This window comes from Bufo gargarizans, chromosome 2 (assembly GCF_014858855.1).
Source record: "Bufo gargarizans isolate SCDJY-AF-19 chromosome 2, ASM1485885v1, whole genome shotgun sequence".
In the NCBI taxonomy this organism is placed as follows: Eukaryota; Metazoa; Chordata; class Amphibia; order Anura; family Bufonidae; genus Bufo; species Bufo gargarizans.
Window position 1 is genome coordinate 453,990,651 of NC_058081.1, and position 22,386 is coordinate 454,013,036.

Consider the following 22,386-nt stretch of genomic DNA (forward strand, 5'->3'; position numbering starts at 1 on the left):
ATGGGTTTTAATTTTGCATTAAAATAATAAAATATAAAAAAAAAAGAAAAAAAAGATTCTGCTGGGGCACTAAGGTATTGCAGGTCCTCTCTACTTCTGATGTCCCTGCCTACTTGTCTTGGCCCTGCCTACTTATGCTGCCCTGTCTTCTATCAATTTAATCCCACCTACAACATGGGGACACTTTTTTATTTTTAATTTTTTCCAGGGCCATTTTAAGTTTCCAATCCAACACTGCTAATATCCTACCACTTTGTATCAACAGCTTTTAAACAGACCTTTTTTTTCTATGTTTGTAGTCTGTAGCCATTGAGATCCATAGGACTGCATGGGAGCTATAGACACTAATTGATGATAATGTAGCCTATAGCCTGAGTTTCTTTGTCACTGAAGAAATAAGAAATATATTTTTTGAAAAAGTGCATGTACCCTTTAAATAAGTATCGGTGCTACACAGCTATGGGCAAATGGCTGGTAAAAATATGACTGTGAAAACCCAACTGAAAAGGCAAGTTTTAACAGCCTGGAATGTATGCATAAGGTGCAGTTGAAAAATAAAACAGGAAAGTTATAAAAAAAAATATTGCAGACTAGGATGTAAATATGATCTTGCGGCTACTCTTGATCAGCTAGAACAATAAGGAACACGTATCTTGTGGACCATTCGTGCCGCAATAGAATATTCACAGACAACTTTGAACAGATAAAACTGATCCACGATGTGATAATCCTAATGAAAAAAATCACAAAGAGGAACAGGATACATAATTCTCACTTTAGCATAAAAAATAAAAAATTCAAGAGCCTAGATTTTCAGAACTGAGCATGTATATGATACAATGCTCCCAGTAGTGTTATCAGATATAAAAATGTAATTTATCCGAAGCAGCGAGCTGTATTTGTTTTGCTAATTAATGCCTGTTCCTGAGAAGACATGGAGCAGTTAGACTGACAAGAAATATGCAAAGAGAGATAAAAAAAAAAATGAAAAAGAATGAAAGCTCATACAAATTAATGGCTGCAGCATAAGAAATTTAAAGGGATTTGGTAACTGAAGACATGAAGAAGTGAATCACATTTTTATGAAATATACAAAGTAAATTTATATACAGTTTTAATGTGCTGATTTAACTTGTATATTCAAGAGTAGAAAAAAACATTATTATCGTACTGAGCATTGTTGCATCTTCTTATTTGAGGATGTCCATTAGTTAATTATGCCTTGGCTTTTAGGGAGTTGTCACACAGGCTTTTCTGGCAGTTTTTGGTGCAGTTTTTGTAGCCAAAGCCAGAAGTTGGTTGGAAAAGAATGAGAAATAGAAATTAAGGACTTAATACGTCTAAGGCTACTTACACGCTCGCGTTTTGGCTTTCCGTTTGTGAGATCCATTCAGGGCTCTCAGAAGCGGTCCAAAACAGATCAGTTTGGCCCTAATGCATTCTGAATGGATAAGGATCCGCTCAGAATGCATCAGTTTGCCTCCGATCAGTCTCCATTCCGCTCTGGAGGCGGACAACAAAACTCCTTTCATCGCTCGATGAAACTGAGCCAAAAGGATCCGTCCTGGCACACAATGTAAGTCAACGGGGATGGATCTGTTTTCTCTGACACAATCTGGCACAATAGAAAACGGATCCGTCTCCCATTGACTTTCAATGGAGTTCATGACGGATCCGTCTTGGCTATGTTACAGATAATACAAACGGCTCAGTTCATCATGGATGCATGCGGTTGTATTATTATAACACATCCGTTTTTGCAGATCCATGATGGATCCGCCCAAAACGCAAGTGTGAAAGTAGCTTAACACACAAGCAGCCATCCACGCACAGCCTTGCATCGGAACAGCTGTAAAAAGGGCCCCCACATAAAGGGCCCGAAACGTTGCACTGATATTGTGTACACTGTTGCTGAACTCAATTAATAAAAGAAGCAATTTTCTAACTTACCTCATTGGTGTGCTGTCTTCAACCAGAAGTAGAATCAGATTTCACCTTTCATTTTTCAAAAGAGCTGTGAAAAATGAAAGGTGGAATGTGATTGGTTGTTATGGGCAACTAAGTCAGTTCTACTTTACACCTGTTTGATAAATCTCCCCCATAGTTTTTATAGCATTTAATATTGAAAAAATAAAAACTTTTTTTATTTTTATATGTATGAAGCTTTGTGAGGGCCCTTTTTTTGCAGGCAATCTGTCGTTTTTATTGATACTGTTTTGGAGTATGATAGACACATGCTAGCAAAACCCTTTATAGGCTGCAATTCACAACACAACGAGTGAGTGGCAATACCGAGATATATAGAAGGACTGATTTGGATATCCTCATGCACCTGCTCACTTTATATACTTAAATTACTACCTTTAAGGAGAGTTATGCTTTTCATCATAACCTCCTCGTGACTGCCTAATGTAAAAATATGTTGGTGGTGAAGTATTTAAATATGGCATCCACTTGTGAACGCAGTGGGCATCATAGCTGCTGGGTGCCTGCTGTTTTAAACAGCAGACACCCGGGACTAATGTATGCGATTGCCAATAACGTTGATCGCACACATTTAACCCTTCAGATGCTATGGTCAAATATGAGCCGCCATTCAAAAGAACTAATGCAGAGCACCTTGTCAGAGAAAGGTAAACACACCTACATTGAGGCTACAGACATCTCAGCATGTGGTGAGTGAATAACAAGATCACAGTTTACTGTCATATAAATGTGGACAGGAAGGACGAATCATGCCATTTTGCATTTAAAATTCACTAAACTACTGAGGGAAATGGGGCAGAGAAGATGAAGACAGGGATCACCTGACCACGGATGGAGCTTTGGCCAGCCGGCTTGCCCACAGTGCTTTGCAGTGAGTTAATCATGCAGGAGAATACTAACTGGTCTATTAGAGTCTATTCGAGCTCTGAATTACAGAAGCCATTAGGAACTCATCTGCTAATGTGATAGGACACATCTGCCATGTCTGTGAAAGACATAGCAATAAAACACACAGGCCAACCATTTTAGGATTTTGCAGGGAAAATTTAGGGAATGTGAAGAAGATATATTTAGTTTCCCTTAAAACCTGCTGTAATTTTTCTACCATTAAATGAGCATTGCGATAAGCGTATCTTAGGCTACTTTCACACTTGCGCAGAGGATTCCGCAGGCAGTTCCGTCGAGGATTCCGTCCGGCAATCCGGACACTACGGATGCATTTGTCAGACTTATCCGGATGCAGATCCATCTGACAAATGCATTGAAATGCCGGATCCATCTCTCCGCTGTCATACAGAAAAACGGATCCGGCATTCATTTTCTTTCAAAAATTTAAAGGTCTGCACATGCATGGACCAGAAGAACGGATCCTTCAATGCAGCAATTTTAATACATTTCAATGGAAATTAATGTTGCTTCCGGCATTCCGGCAAGTGTTCAGTATTTTTGGGTGGAGAGAAAAATGCAGCATGCTGCTGTATTTTCTCCGGCCAAAAAACATAAGAGGGACTGTACTGATGCATCCTGGTGCATATTGAACGGAATGCTCTCCATTCAGAATGCATTAGGATAAAGCAGATTTTTTTCCCCCAGTATTGAGCCCCTAGGACGGAACTCAATACCGGAAAAGAAAAGCGTTAGTGTGAAAATACCCTTAGTGCATCAACAGTGTCCTATCGCGCTTGTGTTTTTTATTTCCAAAAACATGTTGCACATTTTCTGTTGTTTATAAGTGTAGAGAGAGATTAAATAAGGATATTTTATACCATCAACAGCAGTGTATATGTTGGTCAGACATAGAGGATGACTTATTGTGCCTGTGTTTTTCTTTCCCCAAAAACCTGTTGCACTTAATTCTGCAGTTAACCCCTTCCTGACCAGCGCCGTAATAGTACGACGCAGCAGGATGTGACTTGCCGCCCAGCGCTATTCTGTTACGGCCTGCTGATCGGGCGGGTGCAGGAGTTGCACTCCCCCGATCAGCTGCAGGGGACCGGCTGTTCCTGTTAGCCAGACCCCTGTTGTATGCGCCGGCATCGGTGAAAACACAGATGCCACAGCATTAACGCCTTCTATGTCCGCAACATAGAAGGGGTTTGCTGCTGGTGAGGGAGCCCATCGGGTGAGAAGGCAGCCTGATGCCGTGCAGAGGCTGCCCAATGCCTTGCATGGCATTGGGACCTACCTTCTATGGGTTCCCAGTAGATCCAGCCTCAGGCTGGGTCTCCTAGGCAACCTGTTTGTGTAAAAATTAATTAAAATTAGACATATGGGGACTGTTAAGTAATACATATTTATACATACTTTCAGTTTTAAAAGCAGAGGAATCAAAATTTAGAAAATTGCTAATTTTTCAAAATTTTTGGTAAATTTAGGAATTTTTCACAAATAAATGTGAAATATATTGACTCAAATTTATGACTATCATGAAGTACAATGTGTCACGAGAAAACAATATCAGAATGGCTTGGATAAATAAAAGTGTTATAAAGTTATTACCACATAAAGTGACACATGTCGGATTTGCAAAAAATGGCCGGGGCAGGAAGGTGAAAACTGGCCTGGGGTAGAAAGGGTTAATAAGTGTACAAAGAACTTAAGTTCTCATTGACTCAACACTAGTATGTTTATTTTGGTCACCCCCTATGAGACATCCTATTGCTCCTGCATATTTTTGTTGCAAACTTTATACTGTTTAGAAGTGTGCAAAGAACTTGAAAAGCGTATTTTACTGAATCAACAGCAGTGTATATTTTGGTTGCACCCAGGGGACGTTCTATTGTACCTGTATTTTTTTCCTCCAAAAAGCTTGTTGCAATATGTTGTGAACTTACACCTTCCTGCGGGGTTGTTTTGGGCAGAAACAGGAACATCGACACCTTTGTAGCTTGTGCGTCAGACTGTTGCTAGTTTATTTTGCAAGTTGCTCAAAATAACAAACAAAACCAAAGCAAACAATAGCCGTCTGGCTCCTGCCTATCTCACTCGGCAGCCCTAGCTAAACTCACAACACAAAACACAAAGAGCATTTTCAAGGGGGAAAACAGAGCAACTTACAGTTCAGTAGTTAGGTAGAGAAGCCGACCGCTCTCAGAGCACCTAGGCTTGCAGCTTCTCAAACAGACTGCCCAGACTCCCAGAGAGAGAGCTCCTGGGTGAGGGCTGCTGACTTAATTAGTACATCTGTGTGAGCAGTCCCCCAGGCAGGTAAAACCCGGACTGGCTCCGGGTGGTCAGGAAACCCACCCAACTCTTCCCTGATCGGCTCCAGGACCCTAAACTGGCTTTCTTTTTCCCAGGAAGCTTCTGGAAACAAAGAAAACCAAACCTTCCTGGAGCCTTTTAACACATGAAGTGCTGGAAACTTGGTGCAATGTACACACCATCCAGCACTTTCTCTGCAAAACATTGTGACACCCTGTCACAATGTTTACAGTTTATAAGTGAGCACTGAAAGCCACTGCTTCATCAGATACACGGACAGGCATCTGGCCCCGCTCAGGCATAATTTTTGGACCGCTTGTTCAGGACAAGCCACTGTTTCTTTTGATACTATCACCTGTGTGTATAAACACAGGCCGACATCTGCCCCCAATAAGGGACAGTTTTTGTAATGCGTTTTTATTTTGAAAAACATACATCTGGTGGTACTTTGTGTTTTTAACACCATTAACCATGTGTTTACCCATACACATTTATGTCAGTGTCACTATATTCACTTTTTCTTTGCATTAAAGAGATAGAAAGGGAAGAGACAGTGGGAGAAAAATCTTTTGATAAAAAAAATGAGTCCCTAATTTTTAAACCAGTTGGAGCACTTTCGATTAGAGTAGAATAGATTCTAACCCAAAACCAATTTTCTTACAGATGTCATTAAAATTGGACCCAAAACAAATATTAAATTCACTCCTCTCTACTCCTGGTGCTCAATGCTAGCAATGTCATCTAGAGTTTTGGCACAAATGAATGGCATAATAGGATGATATCAGGTCATCATTCTGCTGTCAAATCAAGGAAATGTGTAGCTATTTATCACTAGTGACTATGGAGGTGGTTCAGTAGAGAAGGTCTTTATTTTGTGACCACATCACGGAAGCACAATATATTAGGAAATAGGACAACTTGCTGTATTTGTATACTGTGACAAAAGTGTATTGTCTACAATAATCATCAAAGAAGAACATCTTGGATTTTTAAATGAACAATTTACTTCTATTGAATATATTATATGCTCACTATATTTAATATACACCTCAGATAGTCTAATGTGTCCATATCATAAAAAAAAGTACAAAAATAATGTCCTTTTGGCATAAGTTTAGTCGAGTTAAGTTGTAAAGCATGCCCAGGGCATGACCCATGTCACACTTGACATGTTTCTTTTTCATGCTACATGTGTTGTACTTATTGACATGTTTATTTGCTATAATTGTATGGGCATTGTGCATTTCACTCCTGATACTAGGTGTCAGTGTTGCATATTATACATTGCCTTTCATTAGTAAAAAAAAAAAAACTGGTATTGAGCAGAGCTGACAGCACATGATGTGAGAGAGGTAGCTTCAATAGTTAGCTGCAGGTCCTTACTACGGAGGCTGGTTGGAGTGGCAATTCAAATCACCAGGGCCTTTTAGAGGTAGCAGTATTTTAGCACTGCTTGTTTCTTTTTCTGTGGCCGCTCCAATCAATCTTGAGCTGAGGGCATGGCCAGAGGACATGTCTTGCGGGAGTTCAGGAAGGTGTGGACGCTATTGATGCATCCTGCACTCAATAGCAGCAGTTTGGATTCAGCAACTGGTTCGTAGACTGCACAGTCATAAGACAACTACTACTATGATTTTGACAGCAACCAGTATGCAGGAAACATCAGATATCCAAGTGCTTGGTTTCAGCACATGGTTAGTGGCAATCATCCAAGAAATGTACCTCAGCAGGAGGATTGGCTTACACACCTGGACATCAGCATCGCTATCTATTCACCCATTATTGAGTAGCCTTGAACTTTCAGCACTAAAATCAGAATATGCGGTTACCATTCATCCAACAGCAAATGGGCTGCCAAAGAGGCTCTGAAGAATTGTTGCGTGACACATGGGAACTGCAAGAGAGTGCTGAGACCTGCTGCATATTACACTTATAAGCAATCAAAACCCAACTGTAGGATGGATGAACATTCCTCTGCACTGCAGCTTTGGACACACGTTGTTCACCTCTTAAAGTGAGAAAACAGCCTTATAAATTTTTATGCCCTACAGTTGGGTTTTGGTTGCTTATAACTACAATAAGCAGCAGGTCTCTGTCTATAGCGGTGGTCCAAACTTGTACTTGAACCAGACCAGTCCAGAATCCCACAAACCAGTGAGCACTCTCTTGCAGTTCCCATGTGTCACACAACAATTCTTCCGAGTCTCTTTGGCAGCCCATCTGCTGTTGGATGAATCATAGCCACAGTTTCTAATCTAAACACTGAAAGTTCAAGGCTGCTTAATGCTGGGTGAATAGATAGTGCTGCTGATGACCAGGCATGGAAGCCAAGCCTTCTGTTGTGGTACATTTCTTGGTTGATTGCCACTACCCATATGCTGAAACCAAGTACTTGGATATCTGATGTTTCCTGCATATTGGTTGCTGTACAAATCATAGGTGTAGGTGTCTTACGCACATTTTTGTTAAATCTTACCATTCATAATTTTTTATTTTTATATATGACTAAATAGTAGTTTTGCAAACAAAATAAAATAAACATCAAAGGGAAAAGGGCTTTGAATAGCAGTAATATTCAATGAATAAAGACTTGTGTAAGTGTAAATGAGTGTCCTCGTGGAGCAGGAAGGGTTAAGTGTTAAATGTTTAAATTTCACAAAAGGTGATAGCAAAGATAAAAGAAAAACCCCTGAATAGACATTACTGATCCCCACCAACGAAAAGATCAGCAGCCAATAATAAATCAAAACATAATATAGCACTGACAATAAAAAATGAAGACAAATAATAAAAAAAGCTGAGAAAGTGGATAAGTTAAAACCATTAAAACCAGCGGCCATAAAATACTGGCTGATTTCAGACTTTCTTTCCGGCTTTCCTTAGAAAATAGAGAAAAAAGTTTGTTCCCCTGTAACTTGATTTTCTTCTGAAATGCAATTTGCCACTCCGTTTTTCTCCATGGCTCAGGCTGCCTTCATTTTTCACCTCTCTATTCGATTAGAAAGATAAAATAAAGGGATTTTTTCCCCAGCTCCCTCCCACAGAGAAATTCTCAATCAGCTCATCTTCACAGGATTGCTGTTGGGTCATTTATTCCTCATTATTTCAGTTCCCTCATCTAAGGTCTCCAGCAGGGAAGAAGACCCACAGCAGTGTCCTGTCAGAGCCTGGTAGAACCATTGTGGTAAATATTATAATTTCATCCTGCATAGCGCTGACGCTGTACGCTTCAGAATTCATGATCTGGATAAGCAGAGAAGACTGATAAGGGAGATGTCGATGTGAGACAGGCAATTTAAGACTTTGCTTACAGTACAGAAGGGGGCAAGAAATGTTTCCTTAAACTTGTTATCAAACCCGTTTATGCTAACAAGAAAAGGAAATTAAATTAATATGTTTTGAGTTGGGATTTTATATAATACATAAAAGTATTGATTGATGGATCATTACTGAGATAAGAATATAGTGTTCTTCGTCTTGTGCTATTATACCCATAAGGAAGACCTGTCAAAGTGTGAGGAACAGGTTAATAACAGGCACATAATTGGAGCTACACTGTAGCTAGGGGTGCCTGCTGCCACCATAATTTGGGTTGCTAGTTCTAAAAATAATATTTTCAAATACAAGTCAATAAAAGAGTAACTGATTTAGGACCTTCATTTATTAGCCTGTGGTGGCGCTACAGGCTAACTGAACACTTGCTAGGCCTTCCTTTGGGGGTCCCTGCAATGGAAGACCCTGTGATCAGCTTATCCATGAGGAACCATTGTTTAAAAAATGTCATATACTGTCTTCTAGGGCATAGTTATAAGGGTTGCAGAGGTAGTTGAAGTCTCGCCTGGTGCCCGTGAGGCCCCAGAGTTATATGTTACTCCTGAGGTTGGGGTTGAGGAGCAATGTTCTAGACAGTATCTATAGTGCAAAAAAAATACTAAAAATAAAAAAAATACTGCTTGTTTATCCATAGGATCATGAAAAATGCAAATAGCTCTTGTTTTTTATGAATATTACTCAAGTATCAGACACTGAAATTCTATTTTAATATATCTAAAACTTATTTTTAAATGGTGATCTAAAGTGAATGATACTTTTTCTGGACTGCCGTCGTCATTTTATCATTTTTCTAAATTGACAAGAGTTTTTAATTCTATAAATGCTTCTCAAACCAATGACATTTATACCTGATACATGGCTAAGTCAAGCATTAATGAAGTGTCGGTGACAGATTGGGGCTGTGCACCACCACTGTCCTTCTGAGAGGAAGAGTTCTTAGCTCAGTAAACACTAAACATAAAAAGTCCATCTCCATATTGGTAGAAAATTCATATGCAACGTTATTACTGCTGGATATGTGCCTATGTGCAATTCTAAGCCAAAAAGATCTACAAATAGCCAAAAGGTTAGCACTTTTTCCAGTGGTCTTGATGGGGAACTGAGGTTGAGTACTACAGTAACTCAAATTAGAATCAACTGAACATGGGTGTCCTTTGAACATTTTACTCTACTCACAGTACCATGCTGCCATTCTCAACTCTAATAACTATAGCGCAGAGTATACTACAGAAATGTGTGCAGCACTTAGACTGTGTGGCTGCAGTCCAAGCTGTCACTTGCTATACAACAGGAAGGTTAATGGCCTGTTCACTAGTAGTAGTTAAAAAAAAAAAAAAGTATTAACAACAATTTCTTCTTCTGACATGTTTCACTTGATCTTTGGACTATAGGATGAGTATGAAGGTCCCCCTGTACACTGCTTGTTCGGGCAGATTATTTCAAGCAAGCGTTCGTATAAACACTTGTTAGCGTTAATCTGCTGGTGTAAAGGTGTTGTCGATTACTCCATGTAATGGAATCATTGGTGTGGTCACCTAAATGTTTGCAGGCAGCAGATCGTGCCATCTAAACAGCAGTCTGCTGGCAGCAAACAGTGATTTTATATCAAGACACAGAGGCTCATATTTGCTTAACTCTTTATTTACTGAAAATATAGCAGCAAAGACAACTGAAGAAAAAAACATAAGTGTAACCATGGTAACAACTCCACCCCCTAACCCCTATATAAGGAGCATCACTGGTCGGACTCCTCCTCTTTCTTTGCTGCCCCAACACAGATAAGTAGCTTTGATTTTTACTGTGCTTTGATATATTTATATTATATAACTTTAGGGTGTACTTTTTCGGTACCCATATATATATATTTGATTCTTCCTTAATCTACCTTGGTATTGGATTCCCACAGCTCCCCTTCTGTGGCATTTTTCTTATTTTCTTTATATTACTCCCCATCTTGGGTTAATTCCGCTTGCCCTCGTTTTCCACTTGCGCTTTGCTTGCACATCTCTGTCCCCTCTTTCAACGCCGCCCTCTTAATCTTATCTGCCCCTCTGGGGTCTCTTGCTTCTGACGCCCTCCGGCCATTCCCCCCCCCCCACATCTTCCTCCTTCCTTACCTTCCTCCCGCTTCGGTTTCCCGGGCTTTGCGCTTCTGTAATCTCGTTGGGAACGGGATTCTCGGGAGCCATCTTTGATTCTTATTCCTGGCGCCGAGATCTCACGTTACTTTGCGGGATTCTCGGTTGCCATCTCCCCTTGCAGCAAGCTCATTGACAGTGACAGCGGGGAGGAGGAGGCTCCCTTCTAGCCATGTCCTCCCTCTCTGTTTTTACAGTTGCGTTCTACCACCGATACCCACCGCTGCGTCCTATCTTAGCTTGCCTACTCCAGCGCCGTTTCTCTGATCTGTTGGGGTGACTTACTCCTCCAGATTATATATATCATGTCCAGTGTTCCTGCTTCCCCTGCCGGTTCTGTCCAGGAGAGACGCACAGGTCATATAAGTCCTACCTTCCCTCACAGGGTTAACGAAACCCCTACTCCTGAGGTACAAGCTGCATTCCTACAGCAGTCCATTTCAAATGCTATTGTTTCTGCAATGGGGTCTATGTCAGCTACCCTGACACAATCGACCTCCCAGGCCCCTAGGGCTCCTTCTACTTCTGATATGCCCCCTCCTGCCTCCAGAACACGTATGAATGATGGCTCCAGAACACGTATGACTGCGCAAATAAGTCGCGTAAAAGAGCTAACCCGCGCCTGGCAGAAAGGGCACGCTTATGGAAAACCGCCCGGTCACTACCGGAACTGGTATCTGATTCAGACGCAGAGTCTGTTGAGGAGGCTGTTGATAATTGGTCCGACCATTCAGGGGATGATTTGATTGATACAGCAGTTGACCCTGCCATTGAAGACCCATCTCAGTTAACGGGTGCCATGTTAGAGCCACAGGAAGACGTCAAAGATGCAATCCTAGATCCCATGGGTGACCCTCTTTTCAACTCTGACCAGTTACATCACCCGAGGTCCTCAGAATGGCTCCCTGCCACCCACGTGGCTCAATATTTAGAAGCGAGGATCCGTACACCTCTTCCCAAAGAGGCTCGCAGCAAGCTGCGGGCAGAATGCCCTCGTCCCCTTATCCCCAATAGGATATGTGAAACCCCAAGTGTGGACCCTAAGGTGGTTCACTTCCTGGCAAAATCAGGTTTCAACCCACGCAAGGGGCTAGATTCCGCATTAAAAGCTTGCCAAGATAAACTTCTTGACATGACTGGCCCACTAGCAAAAAACTGATTTAGCTGAAGCCGCTAAGGTGGCAGGCATGCAAGTTGACCCTGAGGAACTCAGGGGTTTGGCCCAAAGGGCCATTTGTATGGCGGGCAATGTAAACACATCAATTGCCATCGAGAGAAGGAAGGCCATCTTGATTGGCAGCTCTCGGCCAAGTTAGTGACCCTTCTTAATCTCATGCAAACGCGTCTCTGATGTCCGGGCCCTGGACATTGACGCGCGTTATTTTACTCCGGAGGGTGTTATGTTCAATATCTCTTGATGCACTATGACTGTCATTAAGTCAGTATCTTATCCGTCTTTTCCTTCTTCCCTTCAGTTATGCCCTGTGGCTTGCTTAAGGCCTCTTTCACACGGGCGTCATATTTTTTGCCCGGATAAGAGGCGGGTGCGTTGCGGGAAAATGCACAATTTTTCCGCGCGAGTGCAAAACATTGTAATGCGTTTCTCACGTGAGAAAAATCGCGCATGTTTGGTACCCAAACCCAACTTCTTCACAGAAGTTCGGGCTTGGGATTGATGTTCTGAAGATTGTATTATTTTCCCTTATAACATGGTTATAAGGGAAAATAATAACATTCTGAATACAGAATGCATAGTATAATAGTGCTGGAAGGGTTAAAAAAAATAAAAAAGTTAACTCACCTTATCCTCTTGATCGCGTAGTTCCCGGTCGGTCTCTTCTTTAGCTGTGGGCTAAATGACCTGTGGTGATGTCAGATCACATGCTCCAATCACATGGTCCATCACCATGGTGATGAAGCATGTGATCTGACATCACCACAGGTCCTTTAGCCCACAGCTAAAGAACAGACCGGGAACTACGCGATCAAGAGGAGAAGGTGAGTTAACTTTTTTTTTTTTTTAACCCTTCCAGCACTATTATACTAAGCATTCTGTATTCAGAATGCTATTATTTTCCCTTATAACCATGTTATAAGGGAAAATAATACAGTGAATAGACTGTCACCTAGAACCCATGCGTGAAAATCGCACCGCATCCGCACTTGCTTGCGGATGCATGCGATTTTCACGCAACCCCATTCATTTCTATGGGGCCTGCGTTACGTGAAAAACGCACAAAGAGGAGCATGCTGCGATTTTCACGCAACGCACAAGTGATGCGTGAAAATCACCGCTCGTGTGCACAGCCCCATAGAAATGAATGGGTCAGGATTCAGTGCGGGTGCAGTGCGTTCACCGCACGCATCGCACCCGCACGGAAAACTCGCCCGTGTGAAAGGGGCCTAAGAGAGTACGAGTCTTGCACAGTCCTTCCGCTCTGGGAATTCCCCTCAGCTGTTCATTTCCTTCCATCGTCCTTTCTCTCCAGTTGCCAGCGTTACCCTATCCCGATGGGTTAAGTGGATCTTATCTCTCTCGGGTATTGACACTTCCATCTTCACCGCGCATTCGGTGCGTGGGGCATCGGCTACCTCCATGTTTGTGGCCGGTGCCCGCTTGGAGCATGTCATGAAATTAGCAGATTGGTCCCGAGTCTCTACCTTTCGGGAGTTCTATTTCAGACCTGTTCCTCATGCCTTTACCTCCGTGATTGCTCAGCTTTAAACTTGCAAATATGAGCCTCCGTGTCTTGATATAAAATTCTGGATTTTACTAAGTCATGACGTAAAGTCATGATTTTATGAAAGACACGGAGGCGAGTATTTCCCACCCGTTGCGTCTTATTGCCCTCCCTACTGGTCTGTGAGGTGTTTCTTGACTATCGTTTATCTAATAATGTATGGTGTTATTTATTTTTTTAATACACGTAGAAAATTATGCTTGTTTAAATGTCCGAGTTAAAAAATCATAGTTTACTACCATGATGTGTCGTTTTTTCCTTTTAGGTTGATCGGCTTCTGTCAGCTGCCACCGGGTACTCACCTAGCTGCAGTCCCGCCTTGTTGTTCCGCAGCCGAGGTTCAGGCTGCCGTTGACCGCTCCAGGTTTCCAGGTTCTCGCCGGTCGAAGACTGCAAAGAAAGAGGAGGAGTCCGATCAGTGATGCTCCTTATATAGGGGCTAGGGGGTGGAGTTGTTACTATGGTTACACTTATGGTTTTTTTCCTTCAGTTGTCTTTGCTGCTATATTTTCAGTAAAGAAAGAGTTAAGCAAATACTCGCCTCTGTGTCTTTCATAAAATCATGACTTTACGTCATGACTTAGGAAAATCCTCAATTTTGTATGGGGAAAAGCAATGGCATTAGCGATCGCTACTCCACACACCGTGGAGTATATGTAAATGCAGCTGTCTCTTTCACTGGCGAGCAAGCAATTGTCAGGAAGGAAGAAATCACCTGATCCATCAAGCCATCTAAAAGGTCCTTAAAAACTAATGGAGATAAGTCTAGACTATAAATATACCCAGGTCCTCATGGTGGTGGAGCCTAATCCATCAAGCCATGTAAAAGTGTCACGGCTGTTTAAGGGTAACAAGAGTATACACAGTAAAAAGAGCTACTGACCGGACCCAAACTAGGGAAGAGAAAGGGTGACCCCTGTCAGACCCTCAACACTCTCCCTATGCTGCTAAAGCACATGCCCGGGTCCAAATGGTGGAACGAGGCATGCCCGCGTACCTTAGACTGATGAGCCCTGTAACCCCTACAATAGTGGAAGGGGCACGGCCTCCGATGCCCTGCACAGAATAAGGAGGGAACCGGGGCCACCTCAGATCCAGTCAGGAAATCACCAGGTACATAACAAAGTCTGCACACTTAGCTGATGGAGCTGCAGCCGTAGAGAAGACGGATCCAAGGACCGCTGGCAATATCCGGAGTGCTTGCAGCAGCAGAACACAGGTCCAGAGAACTAGTAGCTAAAGGAGTGAAGATACTCAAGGCAGAGCTACAACTGAAAGGAGAAATATAATCCACGCCCTGCAATAGGAGGAGGGGTGATTTAAAGGCAGAGAAATCAAACGCAGGAGAGACAGCTGAGAGTAAGACCTCATCACAGGGGCGGAGAAACAGAACAGTGAGAAAACCTCCAACCCTAAGTGACATCATCACAGGGGTGGAGACACAGAGCTTTGAGAACGTCTCAAAGCTCTGGTAGTGACAAAAAGGTCCTTAAAAACCTATGGAGATAGGTCTAGACTGTAAATATACCCAGGTCCTCATGGTGGTGGAGGCTCAAAGGTCATGTGCCTTATGGGCTCTTAGTATAACCCAGTATAACCCAGCTCTTGTGGGACCGTTTGAATCATATTATATTTCACATTATAACATGAGGTGGAATGTGAGGTTTTTTTTTCCCTTGCAATCCATCTTTTTGCTAAATGCTACAATTACATTTATAACTTGAAAATGTAAATCATTTTCTAAAATTTCTTAATCACATCCATTGTTAAGTTAAAAAGGAACTGTCAGCTCTCCAGACATGTCTGTTTCATTAACTACTGTACTTGCTTTCCCCATGTAATACTTGTGGAACATCTTTTCTTATGTCTCTATGTTGTGCCATTCCTTTATTATTTCTACTAAAAGTTATGAATGAATTGCCAGCAGCTTGCAGTAAGGGTACAGGGTGGTGTTACCAGTTTGGTCCGTTTCCTTACCCAGTCTGACACCAACAGAACTGAATGGACAGAGTCAGACACACCCTCTACTGGTAACACTCAGCAGTACCTTTACTGCAGACTGCAGGCAATTTATTTGTAAACTTCTAGTAGGAATAATACAGGAATGGCACAACATAAATTCATGAGAATAGATGCTCCAGAATTGTTATTAACCCCTAAGGGACGCATGAGGTACCGGTACGGCATGTTTCCCGAGTCTTTAAGGACCCATGACGTATCGGTACGTCATGAGTTTAAAATGTGATTGCGGCACTGCGGGGGTTAATCGGAACAGGATGCCCGCTGAAATCATTCAGCGGGCATCCTGTCACAATGCCGGGGGGGTCATATAACCCCCCGTATCGGCGATCACAGCAAACTGCAGGTCTATTCAGACCTGCGGTTTGCAGCGCTTTCTCCAGTTTCTGATCCCCGCGGTCCCTGACCGCGGGGATTACAAACTTGAAAATGCCCAAAATAAAGATTTTTTTCACCTTCCCCTGCACCCCAGAATGATTTTATGCCGGCGGGTGGTGAGGGGGGGTTGCAGGCGGTGCGGGAGGCGGTGCGGCAGGCGGGATTGCGATTCCCCGCCCACCTCCTCTTGAATATTCATTGGTGTCCAGTCGGTATACCAGAGTGTCAGCACATTGCTGACACTCTGGTATAAATGGCTGACATCTGTGCTGTGATGTCAGCCATTTAACCCTTTCCATACCGCGGTCCGTTAACAGTCAGGGAGCTCCCTCCCTCTCCCATTGCAGCCCCCAGACAGGATGGGGTCACAGAGGGAGGGAGCCCCCCTCCTTCCCCTTCCCTGTCTGCTCAGTTGTGGCAGACGGGAAAGGTTCCCATGGCAACAGGACGCCTTCTCAGGCATCCTGCTGTCCATGGTGCTTAACAGATCTGTGCTAAGGGCATAGATCTGTAGAGACAAAGTGTAAGTAAAAGACATCAGACCCACTGTATCTTCAAGAACCAAGTGGGTCTGGGTCAAAAAAATGTAAAAAAAAGTGAAAAAAGTAAAGATTTAAAAAAACACATTTATCACTGAATAAAAAAAAAATACACTACACATATTAGGTATTGCCGTGTCCGTAACGACCTGATCTATAAAACTGTCATGTTACTTTCCCTGCACGGTGAACGCCATGAAAAAAAAAAAAAAAACTATGAGGAAATTGAAATTTTGCCTACCTTACTTCCCAAAAAAGGTATTAAAAGTGATCAAAAAAGTCGTTTTTGTTTCAAAAATGAAATCATTATGTAAAACTTACATAAATTAAAAAGTATACATATTAAGTATCGCCACGTCCGTATTGACAAGCTCTATAAAAATATCACATGACCTAACCTGTCAGATGAAAAAATAAAAACGGTGTAAAAAAAGCCATTTTTTGTCTTCTTACATCACAAAAAGTGTAATAGCAAGCGATCAAAAAGTAATATGCACCCCAAAATAGTGCCAATCAAACCGTCATCTCATCTCACAAAAAATGAGATCCTACCTAAGATAATCACCCAAAAACTGAAAAAACTATGGCTCTCAGACTATGGAGACACTAAAACATGATTTTTTTTTGTTTCCAAAATGAAATCATTGTGTAAAACTTAACATAAATAAAAAAATGGTATACATATTAAGTATCGCCGCTTCCGTGACAACCTGCTCAATAAAAATACCACATGATCTAACCTGTCAGATGAATGTTGTAAATAACAAAAAAAAATGGTGCCAAAAAAACTAATTCTTGTTACCTTGCCTCACAAAAAGTGTAATATAGAGCAACCAAAAATCATATGTACCCTAAACTAGTACCAACAAAACTTCCAACCTATCCTGTAGTTTCTAAACTGGGGTCACTTTTATGGAGTTTCTACTCTAGGGGTGCATCAGGGGGGCTTCAAATGGGACATGATGTCCAAAAAAATGTCTAGCAAAATCTGCCTTCCAAAACGGTATGGCATTCCTTTCCTTCTGTGCCCAGCCGTGTGCCCGTACAGTAGTTTACAACCACATATGGGGTGTTTCTGTAAACTACAGAATCAGGGCCATAAATAATGAGTTTTGTTTGGCTGTTTACCCTTGCTTTGTAACTGGAAAAAAAATATTAAAATGGAAAATCTGCCAAAAAAGTGAAATTTTGAAATTGTATCTCTATTTTCCATTAAATCTTGTGCAACACCTAAAGGGTTAACAAAATTTGTAAAAATCAGTTTTGAATACCTTGAGGGGTGTCGTTTCTTAGATGTGGTCACTTTTATGAAGTTTCTACTCTAGGGGTGCATCAGGGGGGCTTAAAATGGGACATGGTGTCAAAAAAAACAGTCCAGCAAAATCTGCCTTCCAAAAACCATACGGCGCACCTTTCCTTCTACACCCTACTGTGTGCCCGTGCAGTAGTTTACGGCCACATATGGGGTGTTTCTGCAAACTACAGAATCGGGGCAATAAATATAGCATTTGTTTGGCTGTTAACCCTTGCTTTGTTACTGGAAAAAATGGATTAAAATTGAAAATTTGCCCAAAAATTTAAATTCTCAAATTTCATCTCCATTTGCAAATTACTCTTGTGCAACACCTAAAGGGTTAAAAAGTTTGCAAAATCAGTTTTAAATACCTTTTGGGGTGTAGTTTCTTAGATGGGGTCACTTTTATGGAGTTTGTACTCTAGGGGTGCATCAGGGAGGCTTCAAATGGGACATGGTGTAAATAAACCAGTCCAGTAAAATCTGCCTTCCAAAAACCATACAGCGCACCTTTCCCTCTACACCCTACTGTGTGCCAGTACAGTAGTTTACGGCCACATACGGGGTGTTTCTGCAAACTACTGAATCAAGGCAATAAATATAGCATTTTGTTTGGCTGTTAACCCTTGCTTTGTTACTGGAAAAAATGTATTAAATTGGAAAATTTGCCAAAAAAGAATCAAAATTCTGAAATTTTATCACCATTTGCCATTAACTCTTGTGGAACACCTAAAGGGTTAATGACGTTTGTAAAATCAGTTTTAAACACCTTGAGGGGTGTAGTTTCTAGAATGGGGTCATTTGGGTGGTTTCTATTATGTAAGCCTCACAAAGTGACTTCAGACCTGAACTGGTCCCTAAAAAGTGGGTTTTTGAAAATGTGTGAAAAATTTCAAGATTTTCTTCTAAACTTCTAAGCCTTGTAACATCCCTAAAACATGAAATATCATTCCCAAATTGATCCAAACAGGAAGTAGACATATGGAGAATGTAAAGTAATAACTATTTTTGTAGGTATTACTATGTATTATAGAAGTAGAGAAATTGAAACTTGGAAATTTGCAAATTTTTTTTAAAAAAAAATTTGGGTAAATTTGGTATATTTACCAGTGTCATGAAGTACAATATGTGACAAAAAAACAATCTCAGAATGGCCTGGATAAGTCAAAGCGTTTTAAAGTTATCAGCACTTAAAGTGACACTGGTCAGATTTGCAAAAAATGGCCAAGTCCTTAAGGTGAAAAAGGGCTGAGTCCTTAAGGGGTTAAATGAGGAATGCAAGTAGTTAATAAGACAGACGTTCAGGAGAGGTGACCGGTCCTCTTACGTTTGGCCAATAAGTATTTGACAATTCTACTTCTGCGCAGGATATTGATTTATTTATTTATTATTTTTTCAAACTAAAAAAAAAACATACAAAAAAAGATCAACCAGTCTTATAGAAAAATAATTATGACCTTAGGTCTACTTGAGGAGTTAACCTAAATTCACTAGTTGATCAGCGTCCAAGTTTGCAAACTATTCACAGCAGGGTCAAGCAAACACATTCAACTGAAAATACTATTTCTGCCCCCAGATAAATAATTAGACTGAATCTGCCACCCCAGGGATTAGTTCACAGTCATAGCTCACTGATATCATTACATTCTTCCAGGCAAAGGGCACAGTAGGTTGTGCATTTATTTTTCGTTGTTGCCAAAGTATGATAAGGTCAAATGATCTGAACCACTAAGCAACAAATGTTATAAATATATAATCTAGCATCTCTTCTTAATTTTCCAAATTATTTCAATTTTTAGCAATGCCTATTGAGACTGTAATTGAATATATGCATTAACAAAGCAACATTTTAATTAGCCATGACTGTGAATACACATACCAGTTTTACTTGGTTGAACATACATAATAACTCTCTGTATTTGACGGATCTGCACCTTTACTAGCGAAAAAAAAAGTCAATGCAGACTTGCTATGGTTAAAATTAGAAGTACAAGGTGTTTCTTACCAAGTATATGATAAAAGTGGCATATTTGTATAGTGATCATCTTGTGTTTAGTAACACTGTACTTACTTTTTGTTAATAAACTTGTTTTATACTTCCATTTCTTTAAAGAAAATATCTACAATATTATACCATATTGATTTTGTTATACTATCTACAGCCATTGTGAACAGGAAACGCCTCAGATTCTCTTAGACCTTGTGACAGAAAAACAAGGATTAGCATCGCTTAACAGAGGCACAACAAAATCCATTTTTTATCTGCAGTACTGTACATTGTGCAGTTTTATGCTGATTTTATGTTGAAAAAGTATTCATACCCCTTGAAGTTTTCCAGATTTTTTCACATTACACCCACAAACGTAAATGTATTTTTGGGGGATTTTATGTGATAGACTATCACAAAGTAGCAAGTATATTTGAAGTGAAAAGAAAGAGATGCATGGTTTTCAAAATGTTTAATAAATAAAAATCTGGAAAGTGTGGTGTGCATTTGTATTCAGCCACCCACTGAGTCAATACTTTGTAGGACCACCTTTTACTGCAATTACAGCTGCAAGTCTTTTGGGGTATGTCTCTACCAGCTTTACACATCTAGAGTCTGAAAGTTTTGCCCATTCATCTTTGCAAAATAGCTCAAGCTCGGTCAGATTGGACAGAAAGCATCTGTGAACAGCAATTTTTTAGTCTGGCCACAGATTCTCAACGGGATTTAGGTCTAGACTTTGACATGGTCATTCTAACACATGAATATGCTTTGATCTAAACCATTCTATTGTAGATCTGGCTGTACATTTAGTGTCGTTGTCCTGCTGGAAGGTGAATCTCCACCCCAGTCTCAAGTCTTTTGCAACTTCTACCAGGTTTTCCTTCAGGGTTGCCCTGTATTTAGCGCCATCTATTTTCCAATCAACTCTGACCAACTTCCCTGTCCCTGCTGAAGAACAGCATCCCCACAGCATGATGCTGCCACCATCATGTCTCACGGTGGGGATGGTGTGTTGAGGGTTATGTGCAGTGTTACTTTTCTGCCACACATTTTGCATTTTTGCCAAAAAGTTCAAATTTAGTCTTATCTGACCAAAGCATCTTCTGCCACATGATTACTGTGTACCCTACATGGCTTGGGACAAACTGCAAACGGGACTTTTTGTGGCTTGCTTTGAAAATTGGCTTTCTACTTGCTACTCTTTTCACAAAAGGCCAGATTTGTGAAGTACACGACTAATAGTTGTCCTGTGGACAGATTCTACCACCTGAGATGGGGATCTCTGCAGCTCCTCCAGAGTGACCATGAGCCTGCTTTTCTAATTAGTGCTCTCCTTGCCTGGACTGTCAGTTTAGATAGACGGCCATGTTTTGGTAGGTTTGCAGTTGTGCCATACTCTTTCCATTTTTGAATGATGGGTTGGACAAGTTGTAAACTAACCCTGATTTACACTTCTCCACAACTTTATCCCTGACCTGCCTGGTGTTTCCTTGGTTTTCATGATGTTGTTTGATCACTAGTGTTCATTAACAAACCTCTGAGGCTTTCACAGATACTGAGAACAAATTACACAAAAGCTATTTACTAATTAGGTGAATTCTGAAGGCGATTGGTCACACTGGATTTTATTTAGGAGTATCAGAGTACAGGGGGCTGAATACAAACACACAATTTTCAGATGTTTATTTATTAAAAAATTTGAAAACCGTGTTTTCTTTTCTTTTTACACGTTTGCTACTTTTTGTTAGTCTATCCCATAAAATCCTATTAAAATACATTTAATTTTGTGGGTATAACATGAAAAAATGTGGAAAAGTTAAAAGGGTATGAATACTTTTTAAAGGCACTGTACAGCAGCAATATGTATGCTAGCAGAAATCTATATTAAATTATGTATGCTTTATTGTGGGCCCTCAGCATGTTACAGTAATTATTAAAGCACTCTGACAGGAATAACTGAACTCAGGCAGGCTTTATTTAGGTAGTTTAGAACCACAGTGGTGACAAATTCAGGTTACAAAGAGGCTTAATGCTTAATATCAGTTCTTTGGAGATTCAAGACTCCTTACCTCCACCAATCAGCTGTTTTTTGCATATGATGGATTGAAGGCTCCATCCACTGTGTAGTTTCAAGTGCCAGCATACTGAAACTCAGCTCTCGACTTGAAAAGGATCTAAGCTGTAAAGTGGATGGCGCCATGTACTTTGCGATCCCACTGTATGGTTTTTGGTGCCAATAGCTGCCCAAAACAGTTGATTGGTCGATCTGATGTTGATGACCTGTACTGAAGATAAACCCAGTCAATCAAAAAGAAGAAGAAACAGTTATTATAACAATTTCCCCTGTTGCTGAGGATGATGACAGTTTTCCTTAACACAATTTATGAGACTAGTAGACTTCTTTGGCTGTTTTAAACATAGCAATAGCGCCGATGCTCCAAGTTGTGGTGCAGGCGCAAGATTGTCAGGGCCAGGTGATATGTCTGGCTCTGGTATTCAAGATAGGGGGAGCTTCTTTATCAGCGGGTACAGCCCCTCGTTCGTTAAGAACTCTTGTTGATGAGATGAACCAATTGGTATTTGCTCATCTCTATTTCAAATGGATGAATGCCTCTTCCAATTAGCTACATCAGCTCCTTTGTTAGGCCTCTTTCAGATGGGCGTTGCGGTAAAATGTGCGGGTGCATTGCGGGAACACCCGCGATTTTTCCGCGCCAGTGCAAAACATTGTAATGCGTTTTGCACTCGCGTGAGAAAAATCGTG